We start from the raw sequence: 12,129 nt of genomic DNA on the forward strand, positions 1-12,129 counted from the left end.
TAATACATGGTCTGATTCCAGATAGTATTACTTGTGCTAACTATTCCTATCTTTGGCACTCATTATCTAAGGTTTGGGACGAGGTTAAGAAGGGACTGTTTTGGGTGGTAAATGATGGAAGTGTGATTAACTTTTGGAACGACTATTAGGTAAGAGAAGTGGGACCTTTAAAATATCATTTTAATGGTCATAGGATTCTTAATGAAGTAACTCGAGTTTGTGATGCGACTTTATCATATGGTATATGGAATACACTATGGTTATCAATGGTGCTTCCCCAATGAGTGGTCGAACAAATTAAGGCCTACAAAGAACCAATGCGAAAAGCAGGGGCTGATATTCTTAGTTGGCTATAGATGACAGTAAGGAGATTCTCTATGGCAGAGTCCTATAAGCATCTCTTCTCTACTCATGCTTTGAGACATAATGAGGGGCATATGTTACTTTAGAAGGTTCGGACACCTCAACGTGTTTGAATGATCCTTTTGTGTTCTTCTATGATAGGCTTCTGTCAAATGAAGAGCGAGTGAGACGGGTAATTACACAACCCCATGCTTGTGATATTTGCGGTGGTGTTGTGGAGTCGTCAATGCATGCCATTAAAGATTGTGCTTTTGCATGTGGGGTGTCGAAATTAGTTGTACCAATAAGGGCCTCAGACATTTTTTTTCGATTGACAAAGGAGAGGTGGATACTATGGAATATTAAGAATAAAGGTAATTTGTTGTCTTCTGATGGAGATTGACCTATTTTCTATTCTATTATCTGTTGGTTTATTTGGAAGAATAGAGTTTTATTTTTTTGTCATTCTAGTGGAAATATTTCTGAACTTATCAATTTCTCAAGGATATGGACAATCTTTGGGGACTAAAGAATTCGATAAACAATGGGCTTGTACATCTATGACAATAAGAACTTGGCAATTACCCAAGGTAGGATGGGCTAAAGTTAATGTTGATGGTTTTGTGGTAAGAAAAATTCCAAAGATGGAGATTGGAGGGGTAGTGAGAGGGCCTAGTGGTGGCTAGTTGGTGGGTTTCAAAATGACAGTTGGGTTGACCAAAATTTTACAGGTAGAAGGCAGAACTATTCTAGAAGGTTTGAAGTTGGCTTGGGATTATGGTTTCAGGTAAATTGAATTAGAATGTGATAATGCTATGTTGATTGAATTCATTAGAAATGGTTGGGCATTAGTTAGTAATGTAGGTGAAATTAGAGGCATTAATGGGTGGTGTTTGAAACCTTAGAAGGTTAAGTTCAAACATATTCAGAGGGAGGCTAACAGAGTTGTGGATTGCATTGTAAAGGCAGATGGTGGTGTGATGGATCAATTGGTTATTCTTGAAGAACCTCCTAGATATGTAAGAGAACTTATGGAGGATGACATTTGACAATCATTGTTGGTCATAGATAGAGCACATTAGCTGCTGATGTTATCTTATATTTGTTATCTAAGCTTTATATTTACCAGAAAAAATTCAATGATAATAGTAACCTAAAACTTTTTAAATTATGTTGTTAATAACCATATACAACATTTATGTTATTATTGTCACGTGTCAACAATGTATACATCCAAGTGTCATTAACAGAACCAAGCTAACAAAGTAAGGTTTCCATGTTTGAAAAAACCCATTGTGCGGTCATGACTGTGAGGATGTTTTACATTCTCTCAAAGATTGTAGTGCAGTTAGAGATATTAGGCTACAAGTGATTCCTGAAGATAAGCGTGGATGGTTTTTTTCAAGAGACTTGTAAGATTGGCTTGTGGATAATTTGCATGACTAGCTGCAGGCTTTGTTTGGGGAGGTGGATTGCTCTTCCCTCTTTGGGCTAATCACATGGCGTCTTTGGAAAAACTGAAATTTATAGGTGTTTCAGGGAACCTCATGGAGTGTTGACGAAGTGGTCAAAGTCTTGTATAGTTGGGCTAAACAGTATGCCTTTGTTTGTAAGGCGAATGTGGCCAAGGGAAATGGAATGAATTGTTATCCGATATGGGATGGTAATTGGATTCAGTTAAACACAGATGGCACTATTCAGGTGGCCTCTGGTTTAGCTGCTGCAGGGGGTTATACGTGACATGAGGGGAAACTGGATTTTAGGATTCAGTAAGTCTCTGAGAATTTATTCTGTATTAGAGGCTGAGTTATGGGGTATCTTTGAAGGCTTGTCTCTTCTGTTGAAGTAAGGATTTAATAGAGTGTTGATAAGTACAGGTAGCATGGAAGTAGTTTAGATTATTCAAGATAATAACTCAAGAAGCTCGAACTCGGCTTTGGTTAGGCGAATTCACCAACTATTGGAAAAGTCAATACAATGGTGCATCCAACACGTGCCCAGAGAGAAAATAAAGTTGCGGATTTCCTAGCAAAAATGGATCACAATAATAAGGACGCCTTACTTCTATTTGAACAACCTCCTTTAGGAGTTTCAGTTTAAGATTTTGTAAACTCTTTGTTTTGTTTTATTAAAAAAAACCAGTTATAAAATATACTAGTTTTTTATCCGTAAATATCTATTAAATTACATTTATTATTAATTTAAAATAATTTTAAAATCAGTCACATTTGACAAATAAAATTATTTAATAAATTCATTTAAATATGATTGCTTAATTTTTTAGTCTTTATTTATGATATTATAATGAGTGTAAAAATTATATATGATATTTTTATATGTGATATTAATGTATCAAAAATAAATATTTAAGTATGTACTTTTTTTTCAAGATTTTTAATGTAATATCATATAAATTAATATTGATATATTTCAAATATGTATGTATTCATTTACATTGTTAATATATATGATTAGAGATCAAATCAATCAATTTCATTGAAACTATAATTGGACTATATTCAATTCAATAAATATTTTAAAAAAATTAAATTCATCATTCCTATAAGCGATTATTTCAAAAATAAGTGTAACAATTAAATTTTAGTAGGGTCTAACATCATAATTTAAAAATTTTAGTTAAGTAAATTAATTTCAATAATATTTGAAAGATGGATTAAATTGTAAAATTATCAATATTTAAAGGATTAATGAAATAAATAAGCCAAAAAGGATGTCAACATGTGGCAAATAGTTTACGTCAAATGCCAAACATGAGTGATTATTTTCTAAAAGCGCGAAATTTTTTTGTTCTTGTTTTTCCACCTTTGTGCCTTTGTGGCTCGATTGGGTGGGGGTTTTTGTGTGTGTCCGTCTGTATTCTTCTTTACGAATACTTGGACGGTAGTGGCCTGCTGTTTTTATCGTTTAGGATCTCGAAGCGGTGGCGTATTACGAAGGAAATGTTTGAGGTGGTGGCATTGTTGACTTTTGGCGATGATTCGGGTCGTGCCATGAAGGATTTTGGGAGCTGTAGCGTTTAAACGGTGGTTTTTTTTTTTTTTGTCTTTCTTGCATGTTTCTTTTTCTTTCTTTATGCATGTGTTCTACGCCTTTTTGGGTCTTCTTTTTATGAAGAAGGAAGTTGTCCCCAATATCAAGACTTGGTGGAGTATTGTTTCTTTCACTTTTGTTTTAGTTATATTGTTTTTATTTTAATTTTTACCTAGTTTTTTTTCTCTGTGCTCTAATTTTTGTGTTTGTTTTCGGTTTTCTGTTTTTTTTTTTTTGCTAATTGGGTTGGTTTCAGGATAATGTTCGTCTTCTTTTGTTGATCTTTATCTTGGTTTTTCGAAAGCTTTGTTGCGCTGGTGTACAGTCTCGTTCTTGATTGTTTCTAGTTCGGGTGTCTTTTTTGGATTAGGTTGCAGTGGTCGGAGGCGAGGATTTAGTTTTGTGCATTTCATTGCGACGCTGTTTTTGGGTGGTGGTGTTCCTGGTTCTTTTTGGTGCACATTTCACGACAACATTGACTGATTTCGAGCGTTTCTTGATCGGTTTCGTTTTGGCTCCTGGTCTCAATGGTTTTTTTCTCGTTCTCTTCTTGTCTTTTTTAATCTTGTTTCGCTTGTTTTGGTTATTATCTTGTTTCCCTATAATCTTTTTCGTCTCTGTTCAAAGTTTCGTGTAAATGAAGGGACTGTATAAGGGAGTGTTTAAAGTTTGATTTGGTTTTTATTATTTTATCCTGTAGGTGTTAAGTTCTCTTTGGTTTCCTTTCTCTTTTTCATATTGTTTTGTATTTTCCAGTCTCGTTGGTACCTTCTTGCTCGGTTCGCTTTTAGTTTGATTCTGTTCTGTTTGTTTTTTATGGATTGTTGCTTTATTTTAATTTGCGTTTAAAATTGTTTTTTGCTTTGTTTGTTCTTAGTAAATTCGTGTTTTTAATCTTTTGCTCTAAAGGGTCTTGGTTTTGTTCTTAGCCTCTTTACGTCTGGTCTGTTGGTTCGAGGTGGATCATTTTATCTTGTCCAGGTGCATTTGGATTTTGGTTACTGTTGGGTGTTTTGTCTTTTGCTAAAGCTGTTGTAGAGTGTTTTGGTGGCTTTGGTTGTGGGTTGTGGCGGTTTGTTGCGGTGCTCGCCAATTCTTGGTGTTTCAATCTTGAAGTTTTGCTTTTGCCTCGTTTGGTCGGGTCTAGGGGTGGTTGATTGTCTTGAGTTGTGATCCTTTTTCGGGTTGCGTTCCGGGTGTTGTCCTTATCGTTTTTGCTGCTAGTTGTGTGGTGGATTTTTTGTGTAGCTTTTTAAATGGTAGAGGATATAAACACGTTGTTGGCTAGGCTGACCTTCTTTGAGGGAGAGTCTAACCGGATGGTATGTAAAAACAAGTCAAATCCAAATATGCGGGGTTTTGAAGCTTGGACCGTTAGTAAACTAATTACTAAGGATAAAATCAACAGGGAAGCTATGTATCGGGTTCTGAAATCTTTATGGCTCACCAAGGAATCGGTGAGTTTTGTGGCTATGGCTAAGGGGTTGTTCTTGGTTAAATTTGGAACTGTGGAAGATAGAACGAGGATATTTTACTTTGCCCCTTGGTTGTTCGATCAGTGTATGTTTCCTATGTTGCCATTTGTTAAGGGATAGGCATTGAGTAAGTATAACTTTGATTTCGTTCCTTTTTGGATTCGGGTCTATAACATCCCCTTTGAGCAAATGGATCGACAAGTGGCTTTTGATATGGGAGGTGAGGTGGGAGAGGTTTTGGCAATTGATTGACATGGTAGAGAAGGTTGTTGGATTCAATATATAAGGATTCAGGTTAAGATTGATATTTCTAAACCTCTATGATGCGTTTTTTATTTGGTTGGGATGGATGGAGTGGAGATCATGTGTGCTATAAAGTACGAGAGGCTCCTAACCTTTTGTTATTGTTGTGGATGTATTGGCCATAATACCCAAAAGTGCTTACAACAAGAAGTGGTCCAAGGGGTGAGTGTTTCAAATTATCAGTTTGGCAATTGGTTAAGGGTTCAGATAGGGTAGTCAAGTTAGGAAAGAGGAAATTGGCGTAATAGGATTGAAATTGTGGAGATGGTAAACGATCTTAAAGAGACGGGTGGCAGAACCGAAAGCACAACTGAGATGGGTGGAGATATAGCAATGCATAGAGGAAAAGAAAATATTAAATCTGAAGATGAGGTATCGGAGTCTTGCGCACTGACGGATAGGCGACCAATACGACCTTTGAAGGAAGGAGTGGGTAGGGTGAAGAAAAAACGTAAGAAAAATAAAGATTTCAATGGGGAAGGTATTGAGGAAAGCCTTAGTTGGATGGTCCGGAGGAAGTTATCAAATGGTTTATCTCCTTTCAAGGCGGTGGCTGGCGACCAACCCTGCCTGGAGCCATGAAGTTGTTATGCTGGAACTGTTAAAGGCTTTAGAATCTCGCGATAGTTCATGAGCTTCGGCAACTTCTTGGTGCCAAAGATCCTGACATTGTTTTTTTGTGTGAGACTAAGTTGTGTACTTGTGAGTTTGAGCAGATCTGCGTCTATTGTAATATGGATGGGTGTTTTGTGGTGGAGTCCGATAAACGTCATGGTGGGCTAGCTCTTTAGTGGAAGATGGAGTGGATGTGACTATCCACAATCAATCAATGCACCATATTGATTCAATTATCCGGGTTGATGGGCAAAATCAGGTTAGGTTTACAAGATTCTATGGATATCTAGAGTCGAGTCAAAGGCACAAGTCATGGGAATTAATTCAGAACATGATTAATTTGGTTAACGAGGATTGGATTGATGGGGGTGACTTCAATGAAATTTTCGATGATGCCGAAAAGTGTAGGGGGAGAGAAAGAGCTAGGGTTGCTATGGATTCTTTTTGAAATGCTATGCAGGAGTTATCTTTGGTGGATATTAAACCGAATAAAGGTTGGTTTACTTGGACAAATAATCAAGAGGTGAGGAGACTGGTTAAGGAGAGGATTGATAGGTTCTTGGTTTCTGCTGATTGGTTGCATAGAGAGCCGTTTGTGTTTACGGAGGTTGTGTGCCAAGCTAGCTCGTATCATGACACTCTTTTACTTAATACATTGGGGTGACAGTTAAGGATGCTTTGAGGGATTCGATGTAACAACCTGATTCTGGGCCAAGTCGGAACAGCGGTTTCGAGACCACAAATCTGACGAGGGAAAATATAATTATTATTATATTTTATGGTCTACAATTTCACGAAAAGACTTCGTGAAAATTTCGATGCTTGGGCACTCAATTTAGTCAAAAGGACTAAATTGTAAAAAGTACAAAAGTTGGGTTCTATATGTTAGAGGTGTCTAATTGCTATGAAACTTTAAATTGGAGGTCCTTATGTGGAAATTAGACCATTAGTTAATTGATGGACAAAAATGGGTATAGAATTAGTGAAATAGATGGCTACTACGTGTATCGATAAATAATGGTCAAATGTGTAGTACTAAGTGAAGGCTACAATGTGTACCGAGAAGCTTTGGTCACGTTTGTAGTACTGTGTGAAGGCTACTACGTGAATCGATAAATGATGGTGACATGTGTAGTACTAAGTGAAGGCTATTATGTGTACCGAAAAGCTTTGGTCACGTGTGTAGTACTATATGAAGGCTACTACGTGAACCATAAAACTTGATCACGTGTGTAGTACTATGTGAAGGCTACTACGTGAACCGTAAAACTTGATCACGTGTGTAGTACTATGTAAAAGCTACTACGTGTATCGAATGATAAAAGTAACATGGGTAGTACTGTGTGAAAAACCCCAAATATTTGTTGTTATACCGACATGTTCAATGAGATATATGTGATTGGAACGTGATAAGTTGCGAAAGAGTGAATGAAGTGGTGAAGTCTTGCATTGTGTTATAAAATAAATGGTTATAGTGCTATGTGAATGAGGGATGTTGGAATAGAATAGATTTGGACAGTGACAGTGATGTTAGTTTGAAAAATCACCAAAAATTATAGAAATTGAGTTAGTGATTGACTAAGACATGAAATTAAAGCTTAATGAGTCTATTTTCACATAAAATAGAAAGAATGGTCAAAGATATTTTGAGATATTGGAATTTTAGTGAGACAAGGTCTGAATGATTTCGAAATCCTCTATTCTAACTTTGGAAAATCACTAAAACTTCTACAAAAATAATTATGTTTTGAAATTTTCATTCTTAAATTTCTTATTGAATCTATTTTCAAAATAAATAAGTGGTAACATCATTTGAACTCTGTACTAAGAGATAATTGACTTTTAGTGAATAGAGGTCAAAAGTGTCAAGCAGTGAAATAGGGGAATTTTAGAGAATAAATTGTACTGATTGGATTAACAAAAAATTCTAAGAATTGTATGGTAAGAAGGTATATGAGTCTAGTTTCAGGGAAAATTTATGAATCTTAATTTGGAGTTCCGTAGCTCCAGATAAAAATAATTTAGTGACTGTGATGCAGAGAAATAGTTTGCTGGAAATTGAATAGATAATAGATTTATGTGTGATAAAAATTATATTATATATGGTATTATGCTAGAAATTTATTTATCAATTACATACATACTTACTAAGCTATAAGCTTATTGTTCTTTATTTTTCCCTTGTTTTATAGTGATATTAATCAGCTCGGGAATTGGACGGGGTTAGAACATCATCCACACTCTCATCATCATCTTTTGGGTATTTTGCAACCAATACTTTGAAAAATGGCATGTATAGATGACTTAATGTAATGTGGTATAAATTTATATATATATGTATAAAATATTTTTTGGTTTAAAATGTTGGTGTATATTAATTGATAAATTGTTTCCTTAAACTATTAACAAAGTAATTAGAATGTTGTGGATGGATAAATTGTGTCTGAACATATAATTGTATTTGTTGAAATATTGAAGTTGTTTGAAATTGTGTTTCGAGAATTTGTAGGAGGAATTGAATGTTTATGAAAAGGAATTATGTCAAAATTTTTGTAAAAAAAAATATTTCAGATCGTTTGATAACACTTCTTACTTTGTTTCAATGATGAATACGGGTAAGAGGTGTTACATTCGAGACTCTTGTTCAGATACGAAGTTTGTTGGTTTGAAGATAAGGATGCTACAGGCATTATTAAAAGTGCGTGGTGTCAAAGGGGTGGGAATTTGTTGTAAAAAATTAAGGGGTTGGTGCTCGTCTTGGGGAGTGGCAGCATCGTCGATTTAAGAGAAGTCGTATGCGTCGATTGGTTGATCGGGTTGAAAGACTTATTGATGGGCCTAGACTAGATTTTAATATTGATGAGATAAGAACCGCTCAGACCAAACTGGGGCACCTTTATTTGCAAGAAGAAGCATATTGGTCGCAAAGATCCTGAATTCAATGGCTAAAAGAGGGTGATAGGAACACTCGATTCTTCCATGTTTGAGTTGTTGGATCATTGGTACACCCCATGGCACAGTAGAAAAAAATTCGGCTATCACATTTAGGGATCCATGTGCGTGGAATGAATCATGGTGAGAAGGGTATGAACGATTACCTTTAATCATTTGAAACCCGAAGATAACTATTGTGAAACTAATTACGCAAATGTATGTCAATTCCAAGTCGGTACGAAAAGTTTCGGCCTCTACGTAATCCACCCGATGTGACAATGAACGACAAGAACTCTCTCAAACTTTTTTAGAGAGAAAATCTCATTAACGGCTGCTAGACCTTATACACTTTATTTTGGGATATTAGGTTTTCTTAAAAACCCCTTTATTTCCTAATTCGGGAATAGTTGATACTTTAACATGAATCAAAACTCATTATAATAATTAACCAGATATAATAATTATAATTACCATAATTATAATAATGTTTGATCGAAAAATTTACAATTACAATAATTATAATGTTCTCTTGTAAATTATAATTACAATAATTATAGCAAGGATTTTGACAAACTATGTTTAGTTAAATAATCAAATTCATATATTAACTTAACCATGTTCTCGTCATGTGTACAACATACTTGTACATATAATTTGTTCGATATTTAACTACTCAATTAAATTAATTCTATAATAAGTTTAATTCACGTGACAGCTAAACACAATACCAACTATATTTGGATTCTGTTCATTTCAACCATAGGGTGTGACCCTGTAGGTTATTGTAACGTTAGTAGTAATACTAGAACAATTCTAATATTACAAACAATGAGTGGCATCTTGCAACGCATCATTGCTACCTAAGTTACAAGAAGTCATGATTTGACATAGCCTCTCTATGATTAATCCTTAATGTATTAAATCCTTTTGTCCTTTATATCTAGAATGGACACAAGTCATAGAATAGTCCCACTTGCATAGCCCATCTAATGTTTCTTGATATTCTGAGTAACTTATGATAAACAAATAAGTATGATATCTCATATCAACTTATTCGAGCATGGCCATGCATTTTTAGTCTCAATCAAGTGGCCTAAGATATTGCTTCCATTATGTAGGAGGAACAAATTCTATATTGATCAACCATATCACACTACATAGATTGTGGTATATCCAAAATTAGCCTTTATAGAACAACCAGTTACGGTGGATGTTTGACTGTATCAAAATATACAACTCACGATGATGGGATAATGATGATCTCAAGTCTGAGGATTGTATACAAAGTAATTGCTATGAGTAATATTGTGACTATTACATAATAATCTAAGAATTATACTCATAGGGGGTCAGTCCAATATGTTGCTCTCTAACACACATACTCATGTATTGATTTTGACATCCCATGTCAATGACAACACTTTGTCATCAATCAACTACATATTAGTCTTAATGCATTATTGTTATCCAAGCCCACAATAATATTCGACAAATTGACACAATTCAACCATCATCAAAATGGTACAACCAACTCATACATATCAAAATCAACATCTAAGCATTCAACAAAACATCAAGCACAAGTCCACCTATAAATGCCATTATAATCTTGGCCAAAACATCAAAATCTACCGATATTATCACTGGATAGTGTGATAGATCTCCGAGGAGCTTCCAAACTGATAGAGATTCTGATTATCTATAAAACATAGGAAAGAAAACTACGTAATCATATAATGCTTAATAAGTTCGTAAAACATGAAACATAACTTATCATTTCAAAAAATAACATTTAAGATTAAGTAGAACATAATCCAGCCATAAGCTTGGCACAAGCCTAAGCACCATCAACAACACATATTAGTGCATTCCAACATAATTCACTTGAATTAACATAAGGTAAATCATCAAACACGAACATATTTCATTTGAATTCATCATTTTCATGAACATGTGTATACTTCTATTGAAGCTTACCAATTCAATCCTTTACTTAATACATGGTTTAGTTCATTTGAACATTTACCCTTCTTTCTTTTTCATGCTCATTGAACTATTTAGAATAGCATCGGATACTCGGAAAGCTCACATGAACTGTGCTAAAAATATAACTGTAACCTTATTTTTACATCATTGCTCACACGAGCTGTGAAATGAGCATGCTCACACTAGCTGTGGGTCGAAATGTAAGCTACACGATGCTGCTCACACGACCTGTGGATAATCCTTAACAAATATAGGACCTCAGGCTTTGGTAGGACATTCAAGATCAGCACCCGAAACATGAAAACCCTAATGACATGTCATTCATATCCTACGAATTCCTAAGGTTCAAACATGGCTCGATAACCATCGTGACATCGTTGGATATAAACCATTTGGTCATATGGCAAATAACACATTAACATATAAATCATTATAACATTAAAACTGTAACGGTGCGTTTTTAGTGAAATCAGAACAGTGGTTGTGAGATCACAAATTTGAAGTCAAAAAATTTATTTTATTATAAAAAATTTATTATATTATTATTTTATTGCCTATAGCATGATAGTAGTACCATATAAAAATTTCGTTAAGAAATTTTACCGTTTACATGCTTAATTTGATAAAAAAGACTAAATTTCGTAAAGTTCAAAAGTTGAGTTCTAGTAGCTAAAAGCATTAAATAGCTATAGAACCTTAAAGTAAGAGTCCTTAAAGGGTAATTAGGCCACTAATGAAGATGGTGGAATATGATGGCCTGGCATTTTGTGTAATTTTTAATGTTTTTAAAGGTTTATTAAGTAAAGTGGTAATTAATGATAAATTAAATAAAACCAAATTAAGCTTTTATCTTTTACATCTTCATTCAACCGAAAAATAGAGAGAAAAGAAGCCAGTTTTGAAGCTAGGTTCGACCATGCTTGTCTTTCTTGATTAGGTATGCATTTTGTCCAGTTTTTAAAGATTTTTATGTTTTCGAGATCGTTGTAGCTTAATCTAGCTAGCCCGAGGACTAATTTTTGAAATTGTTAAACTATTAGAGTTTTACCATTGTTGAATATACATGAGTTTTGAAGTTTTATGATAGAAAATGGATGGTAGTTGTTGGATAAACAACTTTTGTAAAGGGATTTTTGATGAAATTGTCAAAAAGGGACTAAATTGAAAAATAAAAAATTTTATATGGTGAAATTGTGAAATAAATGAAATATAGGGCTTGCTAGGGACCTAATTGATATTCGGTCATAGTGGGTTGTGGTGGAATTTTATGAATTTCCATTTTTATGAGCTAGGGACTAAATTGCAAAGGAATTAAAAGTATAGGTGCAAAATTGTAATTTTTCCAAAATATGATTTTGGGTTAAATTCAATAGAATATATTTTGAATTAAGCTAATTTATCCATATAGATCAAGACAGACCTC

This window comes from Gossypium raimondii, chromosome 9 (assembly GCF_025698545.1).
Source record: "Gossypium raimondii isolate GPD5lz chromosome 9, ASM2569854v1, whole genome shotgun sequence".
Classification (NCBI taxonomy): domain Eukaryota; kingdom Viridiplantae; phylum Streptophyta; class Magnoliopsida; order Malvales; family Malvaceae; genus Gossypium; species Gossypium raimondii.